The sequence below is a fragment of the Bos mutus genome, chromosome 3, assembly GCF_027580195.1.
Source record: "Bos mutus isolate GX-2022 chromosome 3, NWIPB_WYAK_1.1, whole genome shotgun sequence".
Classification (NCBI taxonomy): Eukaryota; Metazoa; Chordata; class Mammalia; order Artiodactyla; family Bovidae; genus Bos; species Bos mutus.
Window position 1 is genome coordinate 30,099,208 of NC_091619.1, and position 25,384 is coordinate 30,124,591.

At 37.6% G+C, this 25,384-nt stretch overlaps 1 protein-coding gene across 3 annotated transcripts in view; it reads right to left on the reverse strand.

Annotated features, from left to right (window-relative positions):
* The window catches only part of RAP1A (RAP1A, member of RAS oncogene family), an 82,303-nt gene that overhangs the window by 24,029 nt on the left and 32,890 nt on the right, over nt 1-25,384 (reverse strand). The window contains exon 1 of one of the 3 annotated variants that reach the window (XM_070367503.1): nt 13,106-13,173. The exons of the other annotated variants lie outside the window; for them this stretch is intronic. The gene's annotated coding sequence lies outside the window, so the exon portion shown is untranslated. Of the gene's footprint in view, nt 1-13,105; nt 13,174-25,384 lie in introns of those variants that run through there. 3 annotated transcript variants of the gene reach the window in all.

The following is a 25,384-nucleotide window of genomic DNA, read 5'->3' on the forward strand; positions in this document are numbered from 1 at the left end:
TAGCAAGGCTTCAGGATAAAAGGTTGATACAAAAAAAGGCAATTATATTTCCATATACTGGAAAAGAACTGGAAATGAAATTTTTTAAATACCATTTATATTAGTATCCAATAAGAAATACTTAGGTAAGTGTAACAAAATGTGTGCAAGACTTCTGTATTAAAACTACAAAATGTGTCTGGTTAAGGACTTAATGATTATAGAGCTATGCCATAAGATATGTCCATATCATTGTTAAGATATCAAGTCTCCTCAAATTGATATACAGATTCAATGTGATCACAATCACAATCTTTTTGTAGAAACTGACAAGATGACTTCATTTATATGAAAATATAAATAAGAATAGCCACCACAGTTTTGGGAAAAAAAAGAAAACATCTTATACTACCTGATTTCAAGACATACTATAAAACTACAATAATAAAGACAGTGTTGTATTAGCCTAAGGACAAACATAGAGCAGTAGAATCAAATCAAGTCCAGAATTAAAACCATGGACATACATTCCATTCATTTTTTACAAAAGGGACTGTGGTACCCATCCTCTCAGATGCTCTCCAGTGATCCTGGCCTCTTGGTAGTCCTGATTTGTGTTGTTCCCTCTCGTATTCATATCCTTGTGTAGTTTCTTCCCACGCTTACTCAAGATTGGTTATGTGACCAACAGAAAATGGCAGACAATATCTGACTTCCAAGATTATCATCTAAAAGGCATTGCTTGGACCATTGTCTCTGGGATCACTCCCTTTGAGGGAAACCACCACCATGTCATGAGGACAATCAGCCATTCTAAGAGGCCTCTGACCCATTTGTCAACTATGTGAGCCAGCCGCCTTTGAAGCCTGTCTTATAGTCAAGCTTTAATTCAGATAATTGTAGCCTCAAGAGACCATGAGCCAGACTCTTCCAGTCAAGCTACTCCCAAATCTCTAATCCTTAGAAAGTGAGGGACAATAAATAATTACTGTTGTTTTAAGACAATAAGGTTTGGGTTCATCTGTTACACAAGAATAGATCATTAATACAGGGGCTAAAGAAACTCAGTGTGTAAAAGTCTTTTCAACAAGTCAAGCTGGGGGGGGAGGGGCGGTGGGGGGGAAGAACTTCAACTCTTGGTGCTCATACTAGCCAAAATCCAGAAACAATACAAGTATACATCAAGAGGTGAATGGGTAAATGGTGGCATATCCAATCAATGGAATACTACTAATAAAAAGAAACTACTGACAGATGCAGTAATGTAGATGAATCTGAAAAACATGCTCAGCAAAATCAGCCAAATATGAGACAGTGAATATTGTATGATTCCACTTACATAAAATTCCAAATACGAAACTCAGTTATAGTGCCAAAAAGCTACGTGGGACCAGTGGTGATAGGGCAGGAGTGATGACTACAAAGGAGCATAAGGGAACTTTTCAGGGTGAAGGAAATGAGCTCTATCTTGATCATGATGGTAGTTACATGGGTATACAGATTTATCGAAACTTACTGAACTGTATATTTAAAATAGGTGCATTTTATTACATGTAAATTATAGCTCAATAGAATTAATTTAGGAAATTCAATGGGAAAGAGGGAAGAAATTTCTCAGACTAACAGTTATATGTGAAAGTCAAAGTATCAGTCATGTCTGACTCTTTGCAACCCCATGGACTGTAGCCCACCAGGCTCCTCTCTCCATGGAATTCTCCAGGCAAGAATACTGGAGTGGGTTGCCATTCCCTTCTCCAGGGGATAATCCCAACCCATGAATTAAACCTGGGTCTCCTGGACTGCAGGCAGATTCTTTACTGTCTGAGTCACCAGGGAAGCCCCCAAACAGTTATATATATATACATACTGTTAGAAACCGAATATGCCCCCTGAAAATTCTTATATTGAAGCTCTCCCCACAATATGATGGTATTAAGAGGTGGGACCTTTGGGAGATAATTAGGATTATATGAGGTCATAAGGGCAGAGCCCTCATGTATGGGATTATACCCTTGAAAGAGACTGAGAGCTTGCTTCTCTCTGCCCTCTCCCATGTGAGGATACAAGACAACCAAATACAAGCCAGGAAGTGGGTCCTTACCAAACACCTAATCTGCTAGGGCACTGATCTTGGACTTCTCAGCCTCCAGAACAGTGAGAAATAAATCTGTTGTTTAAGCCACCCAGACTATGATAATTTGTTATAGTGGCTGGAACAAAGCAACATGGTAAGGATAAATTAGTAGACTATGTAACAGACATGACACCAAGAATAGCTTTGTTCTGAATCAAATATTTTTAAAATATCTCCCAGGTAACAGGTCTGTTAATATGGACTAGATACCAGGGACAAAAAACAAAAATATGTTTCCTTCCTCAAAGAGCTCACAGAGGGGGAAAAAAAAAAAAAAAACTACAATATAGTTGCAAACAAAGTTACTATAGAGACAAGACTAAAGGGTTGGGGAAGGATGGAGGAACAGAGAAGGGGCAGGAGGAGAAGGGGACGACAGAAGATGAGATGGCTGGATGGCATCACTGACTTGATGGACGAGAGTCTGAATGAACTCTGGGAGTTGGTGATGGACAGGGAGGCCTGGCGTGCTGCGATTCGTGGGGTTGCAAAGAGTCGGACACGACTGAGCGACTGAACTGAACTGAACTGACATAAAAGCTAAGTGAAAAGCTAAAGAGGAATGTTATAGGTATGTAGTGAAGGGCATTCTAAGCAGAGGAAACAGGTGAACAAATACTCCAAACTATTAAATACAGAAGATTCAGGGAATACTGCATAGCTCAGCATGAGTAAAACACAGGGTTTAAAAATAAGGTATGGAAATTGAAGTCAGGTATGGAGACTGGGTTATGCTTACAAAAGCATTTGCCATGTTAAGAGTACTTTTTATCTAGTAAGCAATGAGGAGAAAACAATGATTTTTTTTAAAAAAGTAATGTATACACAAATATTATATAATTATAATATAGAAAGCTGATACAGTATATAAGGGAGATCAAAGGAAAAGAGAGATCAGAGATAGAATAGCAGGAAGCTACTGTAACAGCTCAGGTGGGAAATGACACAGGCCTGTAGAGTAGCTCTACAGCTGAAGGCGGGCAGTGTTTTTCTGAAGGTAAAACTGACAAGACTCCATAGCTGATTAGAGGTTATTACTGAGGCTTTTATTAAGAGGATTGAAGAACAGTCAGGATAATTCTCAGGTATCTATCTTGGGCAATTTAGGGGGCTGGTGGCACACCTCCTCCAATTAAGATAGGAAATATAAAAGAAGATTTAAAAAGAAAGTTAAATCTTTCTGCCAAAAATTAAGTTTGAGATGCTTACAGGAAAAGCAGGTAAACAACTGACAGACCAAGTCTGGAAGCTCAGTAGAAACCATTAAGGACTTAGGAGTGGGTGTTACAAAAGAGGGTAGTAGTTGAAACCATAGCAGATGAGATCAAACAAGGAGAATTTATTAATTCAGTGAAAACAGAAGAAAGCTAAGAACTGAACTCTGAGAAACAACCACATTTTACTATCTAGATGAATAGGAACCTGAGGAATAAACGAGGTGGGAGATGTTTGTGCTGGATACTAGTAATCCTATTAACTCTTATCTGTACCAAGTAGTCCTTTCATTTCTATGGGGTGCAAAAAAGCTAACTATTAAACACAAGAGACAGATCCCCATATCCCTAACCCCCTTTCCAGGCTCCCAGTGATTCTCAGTCTGGGGATTGCTGTCATTTTAATAAGAGGCAAATTCATCATCTCTCTTATCCAAAAATGTGTATCTTTTTAGAGGGAATCCTAATATAGCAAGGCTCATTTATGCTTCCCAAATTGCCTCCTAGGGCAATAGCATTTGGGGAAACGCACTCAGACGTGGCCAAATTATTTTGGGTATTCTATAACAACAAAATATTTGGCCCCCGTTCCTCAACTTGAGGAGCAAGACAGTCAACTTACAAAGTTATTTTTCACGTGTTTTGTAAGCACAGAAAATCGTTTTCTTTACACCAAACAAGTACCATGGATTATAAATGTATACACATATGCACACATGCAAATACAATAATAATATAGCTCAGATAAGGAATCACATACAAATACCAATGAGGAATAATGTAGATGAATATTTTCTTTTTAAAAGGGGTTAGTTCTAACTTATTACTGCCAAGTTAGAAAACCACTACGTTCTTCCAAGCAAATCCCATGCCTTTTTATGGAAATCTCCTGTGCCCTGCACTCCCAACACAGCACCAGAAAATTTCTCACTCTGGTTAAGACTCCCCGACAAATAAGGAGGATAAGAATAAACATTACACTATGCTTACATTTTAAGTCAATCTTGAATCCCTAACACTATGGCCCAAGTTATAATATAACAATTTTTTCATGCTTCAAACTTCAGTAAAACTACTTCTAAATTTCACAAAATAACTTAATGATTTTCCCTGTGATACAAATAGACCTGCTTTTACTGTTTTTAAATATTTAAACTAATTACAAGATGAAATGATTTCTCCTGTACAACTGAAGTTATGAAACAAAATTCATTAAAGGAAATTTAGTTGTGACAAGAAATTTTGGATAAAAAGTGTTTTACATTAAGGAACACTGAAACTTTTTAACAAGCAGTTATACTGTTGGTTATATTTAAATATTTACAGAAGCTGTGAATATTTTAAATCTGACAACTGACCACAAAATACTGGGGATGGGTGGGGATGGTGGTAAGTAATATGGAAATGATGGTAAGACTTAACTTTCTAAAATAAAAAACAACGTTCCTCATAATACATCATAGTGGAAAGTCAATCGTTTCTGTAACATGAAGTCATAGTACTATCCCACTGAAAGATTATCTTCCTTGATACTTTCTCCTCTTGTTTTTCTCAAGACTAGTACTTTGGGGGGAGGATATATATGGGGATAAAATAATCAGACATAATATACTTACAAATGAAGTTTATAAATTAGTCTTCACATTCTAAAACCAGGTAACTCAGCTCAACAGTACTTTCTTACCCCTTACCAAATGAAAGAAGATAAGCTCCTGGAAATAGAAAAGGCAAGCTGGAACTCTCAAAAACAGTAGACAATTAGTCACTGATTTGAGTAAAATCTGACAAAAGGCAATAAATTCAACAAGCAGCAGAACAAAAGCCAAAGAAAATAGAATTAAGAGGATCTATAAAACACTGTAAAATAAATGTAATATCCTTAAAGAAAACCGTGAAGCTATTAAATCTACATAAAAGACCCTGGAGTGACTTGCCTGGCAGTCCAGTGGTTCAGAATCCGCCTACCAATGCAGAGCACAAGAATTTGATCCCAGGTCTGGGATGATCCCACATGCCTCGAGCAACTACGCCCAGACACAACTACTGAATGTGTGCTCCAGAGCCCTCAAGCCGAAACTATTGAAGCTCACACTCCTACAGCCTGTGCTCCATAACAACGAGAAGCACCCCTGCTTGCTACAACTAGAGAAAGCCCATGCAAAGCAATGAAGACCCAGTGCAGCCAAAAAGTAAATAAATACATTGTAAAAAAAAAAAAATTAAAAATTAAATTATGCAGAAGTGGTGTTGTATGACTTCTGAAGCTAGAAAGGGTGCGAGAAATTCCTCCTGGATCTCTATTTGAAGTCTGAAGTCATGCCTTTGGGCCCAGAGTTAAAAGGCTGCCCTGAAGTGGCCACTTTGGAAAAACCACAGAGATGGACAGAGCTGCCAGAGGAGCCCCAGCTGTGAGACCTATCAATAAAGAAGATAATTCCAGACAGCCACCATTTGACTGCATCACTCAGAGGAGAGACCTTGGGCCAGATCTTCCTAGATGAGTCATTCCCTAATTCCATACTCAAGAAACTATGGACGATAATAAATGGTTACTGTCTTGAAGTGAAAGCCGCTCCATCCTGTCTCTTTGTGATCCCGTGGACTAGAATTCTCTAGGCCTGAATACTGGAGTGGGGAGCCTTTCCCTTCTCCAGGGGATCTTCCCAAGCCAGGAATCAAACCCAGGTCAGATTCTTTACCAGCTGAGCCACAGGGAAGGCCATTGAATACTGGAGTGGGTAGCCTGTCCCTTCTCCAGTGGATCTTCCCAATAAAGGAATCAAACCAGGGTCTCCTACATTGCAGGTGGATTCTTGACCAACTGAGCTATCCGGGAAGCCTGGTTACTGTCTTAAGCCACAATAATTTGAATGGTTTGACTACTAAAAACAGGAGGTAGAAAGGAAAAAACAAAAGAACAAAGAACAGATGGACAAACTGAAAATAATGGATAACCTAAATATCATTAATTACATGAGTACATATTCAATAGGAAAAATGAAAATTAAAATGCAAAACAAAACATATATATAGCAAAAGTTAACAGAACCAAAGGGAAAACTAGTCAAACAAAAAATCAGGATTAGATTTTAACAAATTCAATAACTGAGAGAAAAGGAAGACAAAGTCAGTAAGGATATATTAAGGATTTGACCAAATAATGAATCAACTTAATTCAGATGACATATATAAAACACCACACCCCAAACCCAGCAACTGCAAATTACACATTTTTCTAAATTGCATATGGATCATTTATTAGAACAGACAATACTGGGCCATAAATCAGGTTTAAACAAATTTCAAAGGACTGAAATCATACAAAGTGTACATTCTGACCATAATGCAATTAAATTAGGAATCAATACAAAAATATAATTATATAATCTCCAAATGTTTTTAAGTTAACACAATCCTAAATAATATACAGGTCAAAGAAGAAATCAGATGGAAAGTAAAGGATCAGAGCTAAATGATAATAAAAATATATATCAGCAAAAATTATAGCTAAGTATTTGATTATCACTGTAAAATAAGTACAAAAATCTGAAAATAAAACTGTGATTATCTCAACCTTTTAGTTTGGGAGAAGACAGAAAGGAAGGCATGTTAAAAGTCTTTCTCTTCTTGGGAAGAGCATAAAGATACTGAGCCTCTCTTTTTCCATATACTGAAAAAATATAAATAAAGCATGAAAAATATAATATCAATAACTAAATCACATATAACTTAAAAATCACTAGAGGAAAAACAAGCACAGAAAACTTGACCAGTGCCAGAATCACAAAGTGAAAACTAAACAACACAAAAGAAAGGTAAAGAAAAGAGTATAGGAATAAGACAAAATAAATCAGTAATCCCAATAAAAAGAAATCCTAAATCCTAATTCTGCAAACCACAAATGATACAACTTTATTCTATGCAGATTATGATGACAAACTTAGAAAACAATACACTTTTCTTGCATGTAGCAAATCTTCTAGCATGCTATATTACTAGCTGGCTTTGTCTTTTCTTGTTAAATACTGAATTCAGTATTTTAGCAATACTGAATTCAGTATTTAACAACAGAATGCCTGAACTACAGTAAGCGTTTCTTTTGTGGCAATTCACTCTAAAAACATCTCTAGATACAGTCATCTGTTCCTTTGAACTCTATACTCACTAAACAGAGTACATTCCATTTCTGGATAATTTTACATTGCTGTTTCTCTGTACTGGCTACTTGTTGGGCCCCTGCCTCTGATGCTAAACAGTATAAAGAGAACTCTCCCAGGCTACGCTCCTTCAAATATTTGAGGACAGCTATTTCCCCAACCATAACCTCTTTTTCAATAAGCAGTCCTATTCCTTTTTCAAATGATGGTTTCAAAATCTGTATTCATTCTGTTTCCTCTGCAAAAGTTTTAGGTCTTCAGTTTAGTTCAGTTCAGTCACTCAGTTGTCTCCGACTCTTTGTGACCCCATGAACTGCAGCATGCCAGGCCTCCCTGTCCATCACCAACTCTCGGAGTTCACTCAAACTCATGCCAATCGAGTCGGTGATGCCATCCAGCCATCTCATCCTCTGTCATCTCCTTCTCCTCCTGCCCCCAATCCCTCCCAGCATGAGTCTTTTCCAATGAGTCAACTCTTCGCATGAGGTGGCCAAAGTACTGGAGTTTCAGCTTTAGCATCAGTCCTTCCAATGAACACCCAGGACTGATATCTCCTTTAGAATGGACCGGTTGGATCTCCTTGCAGTCCAAGGAACTCTCAAGAGTCTTCTCCAACACCACAGCTCAAAAGCATCAATTCTTCGGCACTCAGCTTTCTTCACAGTCCAACTCTCACATCCATACATGACCACTGGAAAAACCATAGCCTTGACTAGACGAACCTTTGTTGGCAAAGTAATGTCTCTGCTTTTCAATATACTATCTAGGTTGGTCATAACTTTCCTTCCAAGGAGTGTCTCTTAATTTCATGGCTGCAATCACCATTTGCAGTGATTTGGGAGCCTAGAAAAATAAAGTCTGACACTGTTTTCACTGTTTCCCCATCTATTTCCCATGAAGTGATGGGACCAGATGCCGTGATCTTTGTTTTCTGAATGTTGAGCTTTAAGCCAACTTTTTCACTCTCCTCTTTCACTTTCATCAAGAGGCTTTTTAGTTCGTCTTCACTTTCTGCCATAAGGGTGGTGTCATCTGCATATCTGAGGTTATTGACATTTCTCCCGGCTTTAGGTCTTACATTCTCTTAAAAGTAATATATGCTAATTAGTACTATTAGCAGGCATTATGAAAAGGCTTATAATAAAAAGAGCAGTCACTGTATCTCCTTGTGTGTGTGCGTGCATCTGTGTGTTAGTCATTCAGCCATGCAGAACTCTTTGTGACCCCATGGACTGGAGCCTGCCAGGCTCCTCTGTCCATGTGATTTTCCAGGCAAGAATACTGGAGTGGGTTGCCATTTCCTTCTCCAGGAGATCTTCCCGACCCAGGGATCGAACCTGGGTCTCTCACATTGCACCCAGATTCTTTACCATCTGAGCCATCAGGGAAGCTCTAAACCTTAACCTATTTCCAACTTCTAGTTCTTTCTCTGAGTGTTCCCCATACTTCTGAGTAAGATATTTATACTCCTATCTCTTGATTTTTAGTTTTAGATATTGCTATTATGGTAGGTGAGAATTCTAGCTCTCTTAACACAGAGCAAAAGAATATACTAAGATTACATTTCCTTTTTCATATAATATGTGTTTATTCTGGAATTGTCTACCAACATTTTCTACCCAAACTTGCCAGATAATCTATCAATATCATACCCTTCTCTCCCCTGCTGCCGTCAAAATCCTTCCTGGAGCTTGCTGTAATCTGTACCAGCTGCTCTCTAGGCCTGCAGATGTCTATCAGTCTAGGACTTTGTTATGTGTTGGTGTGCTTCAAAGTGCCTATCTACAGAGGTTACCACCACTAATTCTTCTTTTCTTTTGTCTATGGTTTTATTTTCCCCAACACCACAAAGGAATGCAGTTCCAATATTATCATATCTCACAAATTTTCAAGAGAAGCTAGAATTCTAACGTTTGGGAAAGGTTCCAGTTTAAGCTAGGATTTAAACTCAAATTATTTGTGTGTGTGTGTAAACACACACACACACACACACATATATAAAAAATATGGAGAAGGCAATGGCACCCCACTTCAGTACTCTTGCCTGGAAAATCCCATGGACAGGGGAGCCTGGTGGGCTGCAGTCCATGGGGTCGCTAAGAGTCAGACACGACTGAGTGACTTCACTTTCACTTTTCACTTTCATGCATTGGAGAAGGCAATGGCAACCCACTCCAGTGTTCTTGCCTGGAGAATCCCAGGGACGGGGGAGCCTGGTGGGCTGCCGTCTACAGGGTCTCGCAGAGTTGGACACGACTGAAGTGACTTAGCAGCAGCAGCAGCATATATAAATATATATATATGTATATATATTTTTAATTGGAGTATACTTGCCTTACAATGCTGTGCTGGTTTCTGCTGTAGAACAATGAGAATCAGCTATATGCTTACATATATTCCCTCCCTCCTGAGCCTCCTATCCCTTCTAGGTCATCACAGAGCACTGAGGTGAGCTCCCTGACCACTATTATTTCTACTGCTCCTCCAGAAAATAAGGAAGTTGTCCCTATAAGTCAGCATCTTTTTTAAGTACACTGTCTAAATCAATTGAACAGTGTGAATATGAACTACAGGGCTGGTGACAATATTTTTTTTAAGAGAAAGAAAGAAAACACTATAGATCATTTTCAGTACTGTGTCATTACTTTTTTGAACCAGCATCGAAAACTTAAAAGAAGAAAAGCTTTTAAAAGCACAATGTCTCCACTGCTTCTCAGGTTCTTACATTTCTTTGAGGGGTTCCCAGGTGGTGCTAGTGGTAAAGAATCTGCCTGCCAATACAGGAGACATAAGAGACATGGGTTCAATCCCCGGGTCAAGAAGACCCCCTGAAGGAGGGCATGCCAATCCACTCCAGTATTCTTGCCTGGAGAGTCCCGTGGACAGAGGGGCCTGGTGGCTACAGGTCACAGGGTCACAATATCTCACAAAGAGTGGGACTGAAGCGACTTGACACAGTACATTTCTTTACTAAATGACACTTCCTTCTTTATATATTAAAAAGGATCATAAATACTACCATTCTAAAAGAAACTCATTCATCAATTATCCCCAAACAAGTTTTTACTAAAATTTTTAATAAATTATGACTGAGACAATTATTCCATTCGTTGTACCCTTGATATTCTCTACAAATTCAAAGTAAAGGATTAAAATGTTTAATCCAACCATATTACTTTATCAAGAGTAAAATTTCTGGCAAATTTGACCAGTGGTCTTGAAAGACTTAATACTAGTATGCAACAAATGCAATAATCTACCATTTGAAGTTATTCCTTAAAAAATGTGTTAGTAAGTATACATGTTTCGTTTACAATAATCTTTGTAGCATCTGTAGTTACATCTCTTTTATTATGGTCTCTCTTCTGATGCATCCTAGTAGATCTGTTAATTCTATTAGTCTTTTTCTAAAAATCAACTTTGGCTCTGTTGACTCTTCATTGTTGGCTTCTTTTATATTTCTTTAATATCTACTTTTATGTCTATTATTTCCTTCTTTTCTTTATTCTGTCCTTTTTCTAATTTAGATTGAATGCCTGGCTCTTTCATTTTCAGCCTTTCTTCTTTTCCAATGAGTATCTCAGAGCCTCAATCTGGGATCTCTTTCTTCTACCCAAAGTGTATCTTTTAGAATTTCTCTTAATGATATTCTACTGGTGGTAAAACATTTTAATTTTTCTGAAAACTTTATGTACCTACATTCTTAAAAGATATTTTAACTTTAATAGTTATTTATTCTCAGCACACCATAGTTATTCTTTTCTTTTGGTTTCAGTTTCAATTTTTCCTTTTAATAAACTAGTCTAATAGTAGATCTTTTGAAGGTAATCTGTCTTCTCCTTCAGACTATTCCTGATTTTGTGCAAATTTAACTATGACATGTTTAGGTATTGGTTTTTCCTCTCCTGTTTAGGATACACTTCTTGAATTTATGCCTTTTTGAAATTTTAGAAATTCTCAATTATAAACTCTTCAAATATTATTTCTACTCGACTTTTCTTCACATCTGTATTCTGCTTTGATAACTGTTAGATCTTATGCTTTTCTTGTATTGGTTAAGGTTAATATGAGACTGGGCTGATACAGTAAGAGATTCTACTATGGCTTAAACAAAATTCAAATTTTTTTCCTCTCTCACGTGACAGTAGAAAGGGACAGTTCAGGACTGGTTTGGCAGCTCAGCAGTCTGAGAGCTGAGCTCTTGTACCTTGTTGCTCTGTCATCCTTAGAGTACTGCCCTGTGCCACAGAGCTAAACAGTCCACTACCATGCCCACATTCCAGTCTATGGGAAGGAAGAGGATGGAGCTGGCGCATCTCTCTTCTTACAGGCATAAACCAGAAAGCTAAAACCTATGCACACAGAACTTCTACTTGCATCCAAATTGCTGAAACTGACACACAGTCAGAAAGACACTGAGATGGAAGCTATAGCTGGAGAGCAAAGCTTCCGACTAATAGTGATTACTCAGATGGAAAAAGAAATCAAGGGAATTTAGCAATCTCTGCCCCAATTTTCAAATTCTCTTTTCTTCTCTTACATATGCTTTATCTGTGTCTCTGCATTTTGCTTAATTTATTTTTCAGGTCATCTTCCAGCTCATGAATTCCCTAATCTATTGTTAAACCTATCTATTGAATTTAAAACTTGTATTTGTATTTTTCATTTCCAAAAGTTCTTTTATTCATTTTTTCTCAAAGCCATTGGTAATTGTTCATAGTCATTCTCCTTCTCACAGCATTACGGTGAAATGTTCAGAAGTCTGAACTTAGGATCCATACTGCCTGACTAGAATCCTGCTCTACTATTTACTAAACTCTGACTAGAACACTGACTACGAAGAATCTGGGAATGACACTATTAAACAGAATATGGGAGACTATCACTCTATCCAAAAATATTCCCTAAAAAAAAAAAAAAAAAGGAGGGAATACCTATCTTCTTTTAGCAACAGAGTAAATCATCATAAAGTACATCAGAGTGGACCGCTTTTTATATGTAGTATAATCTACTTAGATGAATATTCTTCAGCAACTGTTATCATTACAGGCAAATAAAACATTTGTAAACCATGAAGAAAATTTTATAGGCAGTGACTAATACTTTCTATGTTGCCCCCAAAAGATTTTTCTTTAAAAGATAAGTCTTACTAAGTTAACTTTACTAATCTATGCTAAGTATATCAATTATAGAATCCTGATGTCAGAATCTTGACATTTCCATAAATAGAAATATTTACTCTAATGTTATTCCCTTAAGGGCACTGCCATATAAATTACATAACCATAATCTGAAAATTTAAGACTAACACTAAAGCAAGTCATAGCAAATTAAAAAAAAAAAAACAAAAACATGAATTTAAAGAGGCTTCCCAGGTGGCGCTAGTGGTAAAGAATCTGCCTGTCAATGCAGGAGACATAAGAGACCTGGGTTCGATTCATGGGTCAGGAAGACCCCCTGGAGCAGGGCATGGCAACTCCAGTATCTTGTCTGGAGAATCCTATGGACAGAGGAGCCTGGTGAGCTACAGTCCATAGGGCTGCAAAGAATTGGACATGACTAAAGTGACTTAGCATGCATGCACATGAATTTAAAATAATTTCTAGAGCAAAACAGCATACCTGTCACAAATTTCTGAAATCTTTAGAGACTTCACTTCTTAAAACCAACAGAAATGTTGTGATCTCTCCTAGAAGGGAAAGTAAAACGATGTGACCAATAACCTCTATAGAGCATTTTATCATGTACAAAGCTCTTTATGTTTTAGTTTACCATATCAAAACTGTATATGATTTCCCCCACTATAAAGATAAGGAAACCATCTAAGGTTTAACTTGAGTTAACGACTTACGTGCAAAGTAACTAGGAAGCTCTATTCAAACTTATCCTGACAGTAAATGCCATTCTCTTTCCAATGTATTCTGCTTTGTTACATAACAACAACAAAACAATATTAACAGCATATATTTACTGAGAACTTACCACATGCCAGGCACTACCATGAAAAATCCTCACAAAAGTCTTAATGAGGTAGGTACTATAATTTGCCCAAACCACACATCCAGTAAGAGAATCCACACTTCAAACTTTGGCAGCCTGGATCCCAAGTTCACACTCTAAAACGCTAAATCACCTCTACTCTTATATGTGCATAGATACTTGTAAATACATGGAATACCTCTGGAAGGAAACTGAGGAATTAGGGGACAAGGAAAGATTTTTACTGTATGCCTTACATACATTTCTTGAAGGCAACAAAGGGGTTGGGGTAGGAATTCACTACAGATATGGAATTTCATGGGAAAAAAAGGTGTAGATTCAAGATAATGAAAAGCCTAATAAAAAAATTATTTTAAAAGAGTCCAGGTGGTTTGAGCATTTACAATGAACAGCTGGGATAAAGCTAGGGGGAAAGAATGAGTACATATGTGGTTTAAACAGTGATTAGGCTAGCAAGCTACCAAAGACCCTGTAAGATAAAAGACCTGAAATTTCCCTATTCCCTATCAGAGGAAGAAAGCCACTTAAGGTTTTTCAACAGATAATTCGAGGGAAAAAAAGATTAAAAAAAAAAAAATCTCCCAACTTCTATGAGAAGTGTGTAGGTAGGAACAAAGGATTGAGAAATTGGAGCAGGAAGTCCAGTCAGGAAAACAAAGAATGGGGCTGGAATTTGAGACACAGAGAGGGTTAGCCTTAAAGTAAGGGGACATAGTTCCGCAACACTGTTGTGAACACCAAGTCAGATAAATCATATATATAGCACTTAGCACAGTGCCTGGCTAAAAAACAACTACTACACTTTACTACTACTTCACTGCTTTACTACTGTAATTAGAGTTACTGGTATTTGGAAAAGAACTGTGGAAAGGTAATGCAACACAAGAGTGCACAGCACTGTCAGATTAGGAACCCCAAATCAGGAGGCAGCATAATAAAATTTACTGATTCTGAACTTTATTGAATTGAAGGGTCATCAGTTCTCTGAAAACTGTTAGCACACAGAGAGAAGAGGAGACAAAGGAACCCAAACTAAGAACCCCTGATCAAAAGAAACCCCTGGCATATCTGGATCCCTGTGTGAGCCTGGGAAAGTTATTTGTTAATATACAATTTCCTTATTAGGGAAACAAAGCTGGATTAAGATACTGGTTCCTGATAATTAAACAAAATAACATATTTTAAGTAGGTACAAAATGCTTAAAACATGGGAGAAATTAAATGCTTTCCCCTCCTAAAGTAAAAACACAGTATCAACATTTTGGTTTGATGAAAACACTGCCACATTAGAAAACCACTGCTCAGATTCTAATTTACTAGTCTGTTTGCTTTAAGAACTTCAAATCTATCTTAGCATGGCCAGGTTGTCATGAATTTCTGATTTGCAGAAACTCTGAAGGTTCCTGTGGGCAGAGCATTGGCTCTGTGACAAGAAATAACACACACACAGACACCTTTGTCTTCAAAATTTCCTGTTGAGGACAGTCTTAGTCCTAACCAACTTCTTTATATTTGAGATAAGAGGAGTTCAGAAGAATATAATAAGGAAATTATTTAAAGCTTGCTTTCACGAGACAATCAATTTGATCAGGTCTAAAAACGGACCATTAAATAAGAACTAAACTTAATCAGGGGATATTGTGTTTTGTGTATAATGCTAAGAAATACACAAAAAATACATAAAATAAAAATCACTGCTCTAAATATGTCAATATGCTTTTTCACCAGTAGTGTCAAATGCTGAGCTTTCATATAAAAGGGATAAAGTGGAAGCAGCAATGATTCTTGAGTGTACTATTCCCACCAAGACCCAAATTGGAGGTAAAATTACATGCAAAATTGGAATATAATTTGAGACAAATGCAAGATTTCAAAGAAGTTTTTTTACATTAAATTGAGAAAGTCTACCCCCAAAAGTCCTTGCCAAATTATTACCTAGGAATCTCCATTTTAATAAAAATTTAGTAGACTCTGAAAAAAAATAAATAAATATTGATTTTTAGTTTCTAGGATTTTTATATTGAAGAAGAGTAACACTGGGTGAGAGATTTCATTTTCTTGTAATGGAACCAAATGGGGATTCTATAAATGGGAGATCCTAATTTAGCAATTAAGAGTTATGAACTGCTGAACCACCTAGGTTTATAAATGGAATTCATGGTAAGAATCAGTTCCAAACATTCTTTTTTTGTATGGCCATGAAAACCCTAACAGATTAAGCTACCATAGGTTTATACCTAAATCACTGCAATAGCCTCTTACCGAGTCTCTTCACATCCAATTTTCCCCTCTCCACTCTTCCTCCCACAGTGAAAATAGAATGATCTTTATAAAAAAGACATATTTCATCATGTTAGTGACCCTCCTCCCAAATCCCTCCGGTTAAGATACTTTAGTGATCTGCCACCACCCTTTAGGATAAAGTCAAAATATGTTGACATGGCCTGCAAGAGTCTGCCACAGTTTGGTCCCTAATTCCCACACTAGCGTTATCTCACAATGTGCTCCCTCTTCGCTCTACATGCTCCAGCCGAACTGGCTTTATACCATTTTCTCCACTGTGCCATGCTCTCTCCTGACAGACAGTGGTCAGCTGGTAAACTATTCTGGAGAAAAATAAAGCATGAAAGGGGGTACAGGGAGTTCACAGGGCATGAAGATTTGTAGTATGAAAAAAGTGATATTCGAGTAAAGACCTAAACGCAATGGTAAAGAAGAGAGTCATGTGGACATCTGAAGGAAATGGCAAAGTCTTGAGATGCCTGGTGACATCTATAGAGAAAGGAGGGCACCCTAATTAGAGGGCAATGATGAGAGGATTAGTAGGAGGTAAGGTAAGAGATGAAACAGCTAAATATGGGCTTTCAGGCCATAAGGACAGTGGCTTTTACTTGGTATGACAAGGTAAGTCACAGGACAGTTCTGATCAAAGGATGACAAGTTCCCACTGAAATTTTAGACAGATTTCTCTAATCTGTTGTGTGGTGAAAGGAAGGAGGAGATCAAGGGCAAAAGCAGGGAGAACTATTTGAAGGCAAATGAAACCCAGAAGATGGCAACATGGACCAGTGGAAATGGTAAGAATTAGTTATCTTCCAGATACATTTAAATACAGGGCCTAAAAGGAGTGAAGAGTTAGGAAGAAAAAAGCTACTAAACAATTAACAGAAGACAGATACCAAACAGAGAACATCAAGCAGGATAAACACCAAAAAATCTACACCTAGGAATATATTCAAACTGCAGAAAATCAAAGACAAAGAGAAAATGTTGAAGAAGCCAGAGGGGGGAAAACACAACTTCTAGAGGAGCAAGGATGAGAATTACATGAGATGTCTCTTCAGAAATTACACAAAAATGAGAAGAATAAAGTGAAATGTTTAAGCATTGAAAGAAAAAACCCCCACAAAGCTACAATTCTGTAAATCCAGCAAAATTATATTTCAAATGACAGAGAAATACAGACTTTCTCAAACAAAATTTCAGGGGAATCTGTTGTTTTATATATCTGCTCTGTAACAAATGTTAATAGAAGTTCTTGAAAAGAAGAGAAATAATTTAAGCCAGAAACTTGAAACCAAATAAGAATATATGAAGGTAAAATTAAATCTTTTATTTTTCTTGTTCTTAACTGATCTAACAGATAATAATTTGAAATAACAGCAGTAATGAATTAGATGATTACAGCTGATGGATAAATGAATGACAGCAATGTTATAAGGGATTTTAGGAACTGGAAATAACTGTTATAAAGTGCCTGTATTATCTGTGAGGTAGTATAGTGTTACATGAAACTAGACTTGGATTAGTTATAAATGTACATTTCAAATTCATGGGCAATCACTAAAAAAAAGTGTAACTGATATGGTAAGAGAAGAGAAATAAAAAATGCTCAATTAAAACCAGAAGGTAGCAGAAAAAGAGTAGAAGACAAGAAACAAGGGCAATGAACAGAAAACAGTCACACCTATGGTAGCTATTAATCCAGCTACATTAAAATCATTAGTCAAAAGTCTAAATACACCAATTAAAACAAAGAGGTGTCAGAGTAGATCAAGAAACCCACTTTGAATGTAAAGACACAGATTAAAAATAAAGAGGTGGAGCAAAATATACTCTGCTAATACTAATCAAAAGAAAGCTGGAGTAGCCATATTAAGTTCAGAGCAAGCTGACTTACGAGCAAGGAAAATTATCAGGGATAAAGAGAGGAATGTATAATGTATATTAGTATCCATAATGATAAAGTGGTCACTTCTCCAAGATATAGCAGTCCTCAAGGGCTTCTCTTGTGGCTCAGCTGGTAAAGAACCCGCCTGCAATGCAGGAGACCTGGGTTTGATCCCTGGGTTGGGAAGATCCCCTGGAGAAGGGAAAGGTTACCCACTCCAGTATTCTGGCCTGTAGAATTCCACGGACTGTGTAGTCAGACACAACTGAGCGACTTTCATGAATGAATGAATGAATGAATGTGTATGTGCCCAACAACAGTGTCAAAATACATGAGGCAAAAACTGACCAAAGAGCAAGGAAAACAGATGAATCTACCATTACAGCTGGAGAGGCTAACACCCCTTTATTAGTAATTGGCAGATACAGCAGCAGAAAACAGTAAGGACACGGCTGAACGGAACAACACTGCCAATCAATTGGACCTGACTGATAACTTTACAATACCTCATGAACAACAAGATATATATTATTTATAAGGGCATATGGAACATTTAAATAGATAGACCATGTGGGACTTCCCTGGTGATCTAGTGGTTAAGATTCGGCACTTGCAATGCAGAGGGTCAGCGTGGGTTTGATCCCTGGTCAGGGGAACCAGGATCTCATGTGCTAGTAGGGGGGCGGGGGAAAGACAGACCCCATAATCTAGACTATAAATAAGTCTCAGTAAATTAAAAGAAATTTAAGTCCACAAAGTATTTTTTCTGACCAGAGTGGAATCAATAATAGAAAGACATCAAGAAAATCCCCAAATATCCAAAAATTATAACATATCTCTAAATAATCCTTGATTCAAGGAAGAAATCAAAAAGGAAATTAGAACAGAATTAAAATACTAAACAAATGAAAATAAATATAACATATCAAAATTTGTAGCCCAGAAATAAACCCTTATATAAATGATCAAATGAATTTTGACAAAGGTATTAATACCATCCAATGAGGAAAAGGCAGTCTTTTCAACATATGTATTGGGAAAACTAGATATTCACATGCAAAAGAATTAATTGGACTCTGGCCTTACACTATATATGAAAATTAATTCAAAACAGATCAAAGACCTAAAGGTAAAAGCGAAACTATAAAACTCTTAGAAGAAAATAAAGGGGAAAGTTTCATGACACTGGATTTGGCAATTATTTTTTGGATATGACATCAGAAGTACAGACAACAAAAGCAAAAACTGATGAATTGAACTACATCAAAATTTAAAACTTCTGTGCATAAAGAGACACAACCAACACTTTAAAATGGCTACCTGGAAGAAAGTACTTGCAAATCATATATCTGATAAGGGCTTAATATTCAAAATAAAAACTGCTGAAACTGAACAACAACAAAAAAAGCCCAAACAAAATGGGGAAAGGACTTGAATAGACACTTCTCCAAAGATGATACACGGATGGATAATATATACATGTAAAGATACTCAACATTGCTAATTATTCAGTTCAGTCACTCAGTCATGTCCGACTCTGCGACCCCATGGACTGCAGCACACCAGGCCTCCCTGTTCATCACCAACTCCCAGTTTTTACTCAAACTCATGTCCATTGAGTCAGTGATACCATCCAACCATCTCATCTTCCATCGTCCCCTTCTCCTTCTGCCTTCAATCTTTCCCAGCATCAGGATCTTTTCAAATTAATTGGTTCTTAGCATCAGGTGGCCAAAGTATTGGAGCTTCAGCTTTAGCATCAGTCCTTCCAATGAACACCCAGGACTGATCTCCTTTAGGATGGACTGGGTGGATCTCCTTGCAGTCCAAGGGACTCTCAAAAGTCTTCTCCAACACCACAGTTCAAAAGCATCTTCAGTGCTCAGCTATCTTTATAGTCCAACTCTCACATCCATACATGACTACTGGAAAAACCATAGCTTTGACTAGACTGACCTTTGTTGGCAAAGTGATGTCTCTACTTTTTAATAAGCTGTCTAGGTTGGTCATAACTTTTCTTCCAAAACTAGCGTCTTTTAATTTCATGGCTGCAGTCACCATCTGCAGTGATTTTGGAGCCCAGGGAAATAGTCTGTCATTGTTTCCCCATCTATTTGCCATGAAGTGATGGGACCAGATGCCATGATCTTAGTTTTCTGAATGTTGACTTTTAAGTCAACTTCTCCATTCTTCTCTTTCACTTTCAAGAGGCTCATGAAAAGGCTCATTTACCTTTCATGGAAAGGTAAATCAAAACCATAATGAAATACTGCTTTATATTCATTAGGATGGCTATTACAAAAACAAAACAAATGAAGAAACCAGAAAACAAGTCTTGGTGAGGATGTGGAGAAATTACAATCTTTGTGCACTGCTGGTGGGAATGTGGAAAAAGGTATGGCAATTCCTCAAAAAAATTAAAAATACAATTACCATATAATCCAGCAATTCCACTTCTGGGTATAGACCTAAGAGACCTGAAAGCAGGGATTCAACCACATATTTATAGTATACTCATGTTTACAACAGTATTATTCACAATAGGACAAAAGTGCAAACAACCCAAGTGTCCATCAATAGATGAATGGATAAACAAAATGTCGTATGTTCATGGGGCTTCCCTGGTGGCTCAGAGGTAAAGAATCTGCCTGCGTATGCAGGAGACCCCAGATGGATCCCTGGTTCAGGAAGATCCCCTGAAGAAAGAAATGGCAACCCACTCCCGTATTCTTGCTTGGGAAATTCCATGGACAGAGGAGCCTAGTGGGCTACAGTCCATGGAGTCACAAAAGTCGAACACGGCTTAGCAACTAAACAACAACAAACAATTGTATGTACATACAATGCACTATTATTCAGCTTTAAATGAAACTGTGATACCTGCTACAACATGGATCAATTTTGAGGCTATAATAAGTGAAATAAGCCAGTCACGAAAGGACAAATACTGTATGACTCCACATGTATGAAGTATCTATAATAGTTAATAATCAAATTCATAGACAAAAAGTAGAATGGTGGTTGCCAGAGGGAGGAAATGGGAATTAGTGTTTAACAGATATGGAGTTTCAGTTTGGGAAGATGAAAGTAAGTTCTGGAGATGGATGAACAATTTCACAAAAATGTAGATGTACTTAGTGCCACTAAACGATACACTTAAAAATGGTTACAGTGGTAAATTTTATGTTATGTGTATTCTATCACAATTTAAAAATAATGTAATTCACCATGCTGCTGCTGCTGCTAAGTCGCTTCAGTCGTGTCCGACTCTGTGCGACCCCATAGACAGCAGCCCACCAGGCTCCCCCGTCCCTGGGATTCTCCAGGCAAGAACACTGGAGTGGGTTGCCATTTCCTTCTCCAATGCATGAAAGTGAAAAGTGAAAGTGAAGTCGCTCAGTCGTGTCCGACTCTTAGCGACCCCATGGACTGCAGCCTAGCAGGCTCCTCCATCCATGGGATTTTCCAGGCAAGAGTACTGGAGTGGGGTGCCATTGCCTTCTCCCAATTCACCATACTAAGTTAAAATAAATCATAGAGAGAGGTGCCAGCAAAGAAAGACCAGATGCAACAGCCGTTAAGGTAAGGGGAAAGCCAAATATGTGGTTTCTTGGAACAAAAAGAAACTATTTGAAAGAAAAGGAACTGATCAACTGTTAAATGCTGTTGACAAGTCAAGTAAGACGAGGATTGCGAACTGACCACTGGAGGTCACTGGAGACTTGATGAACCATTTCAGTGAAATAACCTAGGCCAAAAGCCGGACTAGATTCAAGGCTGGGAGATGGCAAACTGGAAACATTAGATGACTTTTTCTGAGGCGTCTGCTTAAAGAATAGAGAAATGGGGTGGCCACTATGACAACGCAAAGAGGATGTGGGTTCAAAAGGGGTTTTATTTATTCTATTTTTACAGTACGTTAGAAGTTCAGTAAGTCAAACACTTAAGAACTACTTAGTAACGTTTGTCCAGAATGAACCATTCTCAAGACTAGCTTTACTGCTTGACACTAGAAGGTACAGAGCTGCAATTCTGAATCTTGCTTCCCTCCACCTCTCAAAAGTATGCTATCTTATTTTTCCAAGGTCATTAAATTTTTTTTTAGTAAAACTCTTTATCAAATAATACTGCTGGGCTGGAAGAAGCACAAGCTGGAATCAAGATTGCAGGGAGAAATATCAATAACCTCAGATATGCAGATGATACCACCCTTATGGCAGAAAGTGAAGAGGAACTAAAAAGCCTCTTGATGAAAGTGAAAGTAGAGAGTGAAAAAGTTGGCTTAAAACTCAACATTCAGAAAACAAAGATCATGGCATCCCGTCCCATCGTGGAAACAGTGTCAGACTTTATTTTTTTGGGCTCCAAAATCACAGCAGATGGTGACTGCAGCCATGAAATTAAAAGACGCTTACTCCTTGGAAGGAAAGTTATGACCAACCTAGATAGCATATTCAAAAGCAGAGACATTACTTTGCCAACAAAGGTCCGTCTAGTCAAGGCTATGGTTTTTCCAGTGGTCATGTATGGATGTGAGAGTTGGACTGTGAAGAAGGCTGAGCGCCGAAGAATTGATGCTTTTGAACTGTGGTGTTGGAGAAGACTCTTGGGAGTCCCTTGGACTGCAAGGAGATCCAACCAGTCCATTCTGAAGGAGATCAGCCCTGGGATTTCTTTGGAAGGAATGATGCTAAAACTGAAACTCCAGTATTTTGGCCACCTCATGCGAAGAGCTGACTCATTGGAAAAGACTCTGATGCCGGGAGGGATTGGGGGCAGGAGGAGAAGGGGACAACAGAGGATGAGATGGCTGGATGGCATCATGGACTCGATGATGAGTCTGAGTGAACTCCGGGAGTTGGTGATGGACAGGGAGGCCTGGCGTGCTGCGATTCATGGGGTCGCAAAGAGTCGGACACGACTGAGTGAACTGAACTGAACTGAAATGTACAAAAATTTAACTATCTTTTTTGATCTGTATCCAAACATTTTGTTACAATAGATAACACTGCAATGAATCTGTGCATACATTTTTATCCAGAGTTACCATTTTTTCTTGGGGTAACATTTTCAGATGGATCATTATTAGTTTTAAGGTTAGGAGCTTTTTGAAGGTTCTTCATGGAGATAAGTAGTTTTATCAACTTACATTCCCATATCAAGAATACGTGGGTCTTGGGAATTCCCTGGTGGTCCAGTGGTTTGGACTCTGAGCTTCCACTGCAGGGGGTATGGTGTCGATTTCTGGTCAGGGAACTGAGATCCCCTAGGCCTCCACGTGGCCAGAAAAAGAAAAAAAGTCCTAGTTTTCCCTAATAATCTTCCCTAAAAGCTTCAACGTAAATTTGCTCATTACAATTTAAATGTTCTTATTTGTCGGCTGTATCATCAAAGATGCATTATGCTGTTTTTAGTTTAAATTTCTTCAATTAACTAGGGAGGTTAAAATATTTATCAAGTCACCTCTTTTTTCTTTTGTGAACTGCCTATTCTCATTTGTTTTCAAAAAAGTTATTTTTCCTGTTATGTTTATTGATTAGGGACAGTCACTCTTTTGCTTACTGCAATTTTTCCCTGTAGGTGTTATTTACTTTTAACTTTTTATCATATTCAAGTAAATTTTTGTTAATCATGTTAAATCTGCATTTTCCTTTGCCATTTTTCCCTTTCACAATTTGGTTTATAACTACTAAGGAGTGCATATGGGTGAATTAAAGCAAAAGACTGGCTTTAGGAGTGAAAGTTCTGCTGTAAGGAAGTCAGAAAGCTTCTGGTTTATTGGTCTCTATTTAGAGTAAAATTTATAAATGTATATGCAATAAATAAATAAGTATATAATAAAATTTGGTAAAGGCAACAGGACTTGGATTCAGAACATCTGTAATTAGGTGCTGGCTCTACCAGTTAGCAGCTAAAAGACTTTGGACTTCTTAACCTTACTCAACTCTCCTAAGCTATAAATAACAGCATTTCTGAGGGCTTACCATATGCCAAGCATGACTCCAGGAATTTCACTCAATTTGTCAACTTATTTAAATACAACTCTATGATATTATAATCACCACTTTACATAAGAGAAAACATGTAACCTAGAGAGGTTAAATAAATCATTAAAATTCACACACAATCAGTAAATGGCAGAACCAGGATTTGAATCTAGGCTTTCTGACTCCAGTGCCCTCATCCTGGCTCCTCATCACTCTATTATATGATCTCTTTCAACTCTAAAATGGGAATGATATCATTCATCTCATAGGTGTGGGGAAAGGAGGAAAGGAGGCAATATTCATGAAAGAATTTTATTGTGTAAAGTGGCAAACATGAGGAAGAGTACTATTAAAGATTCTTGTTCTGAATATCAGCAAGAAATCAGAAATACTTTATGACTTAATAAAACAAAAAAGATGGGAAATTCTTTACCACATACACTGAGAATTAAAATCCTTACGGTAACCTGTTAAAAGTACCATGGAGATAGCCCTTAGGCTCCAGCTATCTGGCTGGAAAAAGTCTGTCTCAGGCTAGAAGAATATACAATTTATTCCATGAAAATGACAACATAAAGCATGATCCCAAATTAGTTAAATATGCACGTTCAGAAGCCCTCTGAAAACAAGAGACTCAGTTTGTCTTTCTCCCTTAGTCTTGCCACTGCTTCCTCTTCTGTGTAACAGATATAGCTTATATCCCTCATGGTGTTATACCATACCTACCCACTTCCTTTTTCTATCCAAATCCTCCAAGCCCTGTGGGGTGCATTTCAAGTCCCAACTTCAAAGTTCTATCCAGTAACTCATGCCTATAGTCTTCTTTATCTAACCTCTTATTACAAAAACTACTTAAGTCTTCAGTTATGTATTCTATTGCTAAGATAGAACTCACATACCGTAAAATGGTTTAAATTACATTCACAAGGTTGTACAATGATTCACCACTACCTAATTCCAGAACATTTTCACCACTCTAAAAAGAAAACCCCCATGTCCATTATTTACTTACTCCCCCATTCCCTACCCCTAGCTTCTGGCAACCATTAATCTACTTTCTGCCTCTATGGATTTGACTATTCTTAGAGTTATGAAACAACAGAAATATATGACCTTTTATGTCTGGTTTCTTAATGTTTTTCGCGGTTCATCCCTGTTGTAGCATACATCAGTACTCCATTTCTTGCTATGGCTGAATATTCCGTTGTATGGCTACACCACATTTTGTTTATACATTCAATGGTGAGTTGCTTCCACTTTTTGGCTATTATGATCAATAATGTCATGAACACAATGTACAAGATTTTATGTGAACCTGCTTACAATTCTCTTGGGTTATATACCTAGAAGAGAACTGCTGGGTCATATGGTAACTCTAAGTTTAACTTATTGAGGAACTTCCAAAGTGTTTCTCACAGTGGCTATACCATTTTATATTCTCACCACATCCTCGTCAACAGTTGTTACTGCCCATTTTTTTTGATTACAGATATCCTAGTGAGTGTGAAATGGTATCTTATTGTGGTTTTGATTTACATTTCCTAATGTCTCTGGTTATATTTTATGTGATATATTTCCTCTAATTTATAGTCAGCAAGCTTTTCCTATAAAGGGCCAGACAGTAAATGTTTCATGCTTTGAGGGCTACATATGGTCTATTCTACATATTCTCCTCTGTTTTTTTTTTTTGTTTTTCAAACAACAAAAGCAAAAGCCATGCTTAGCTTGCTGCTGCTGCTGCT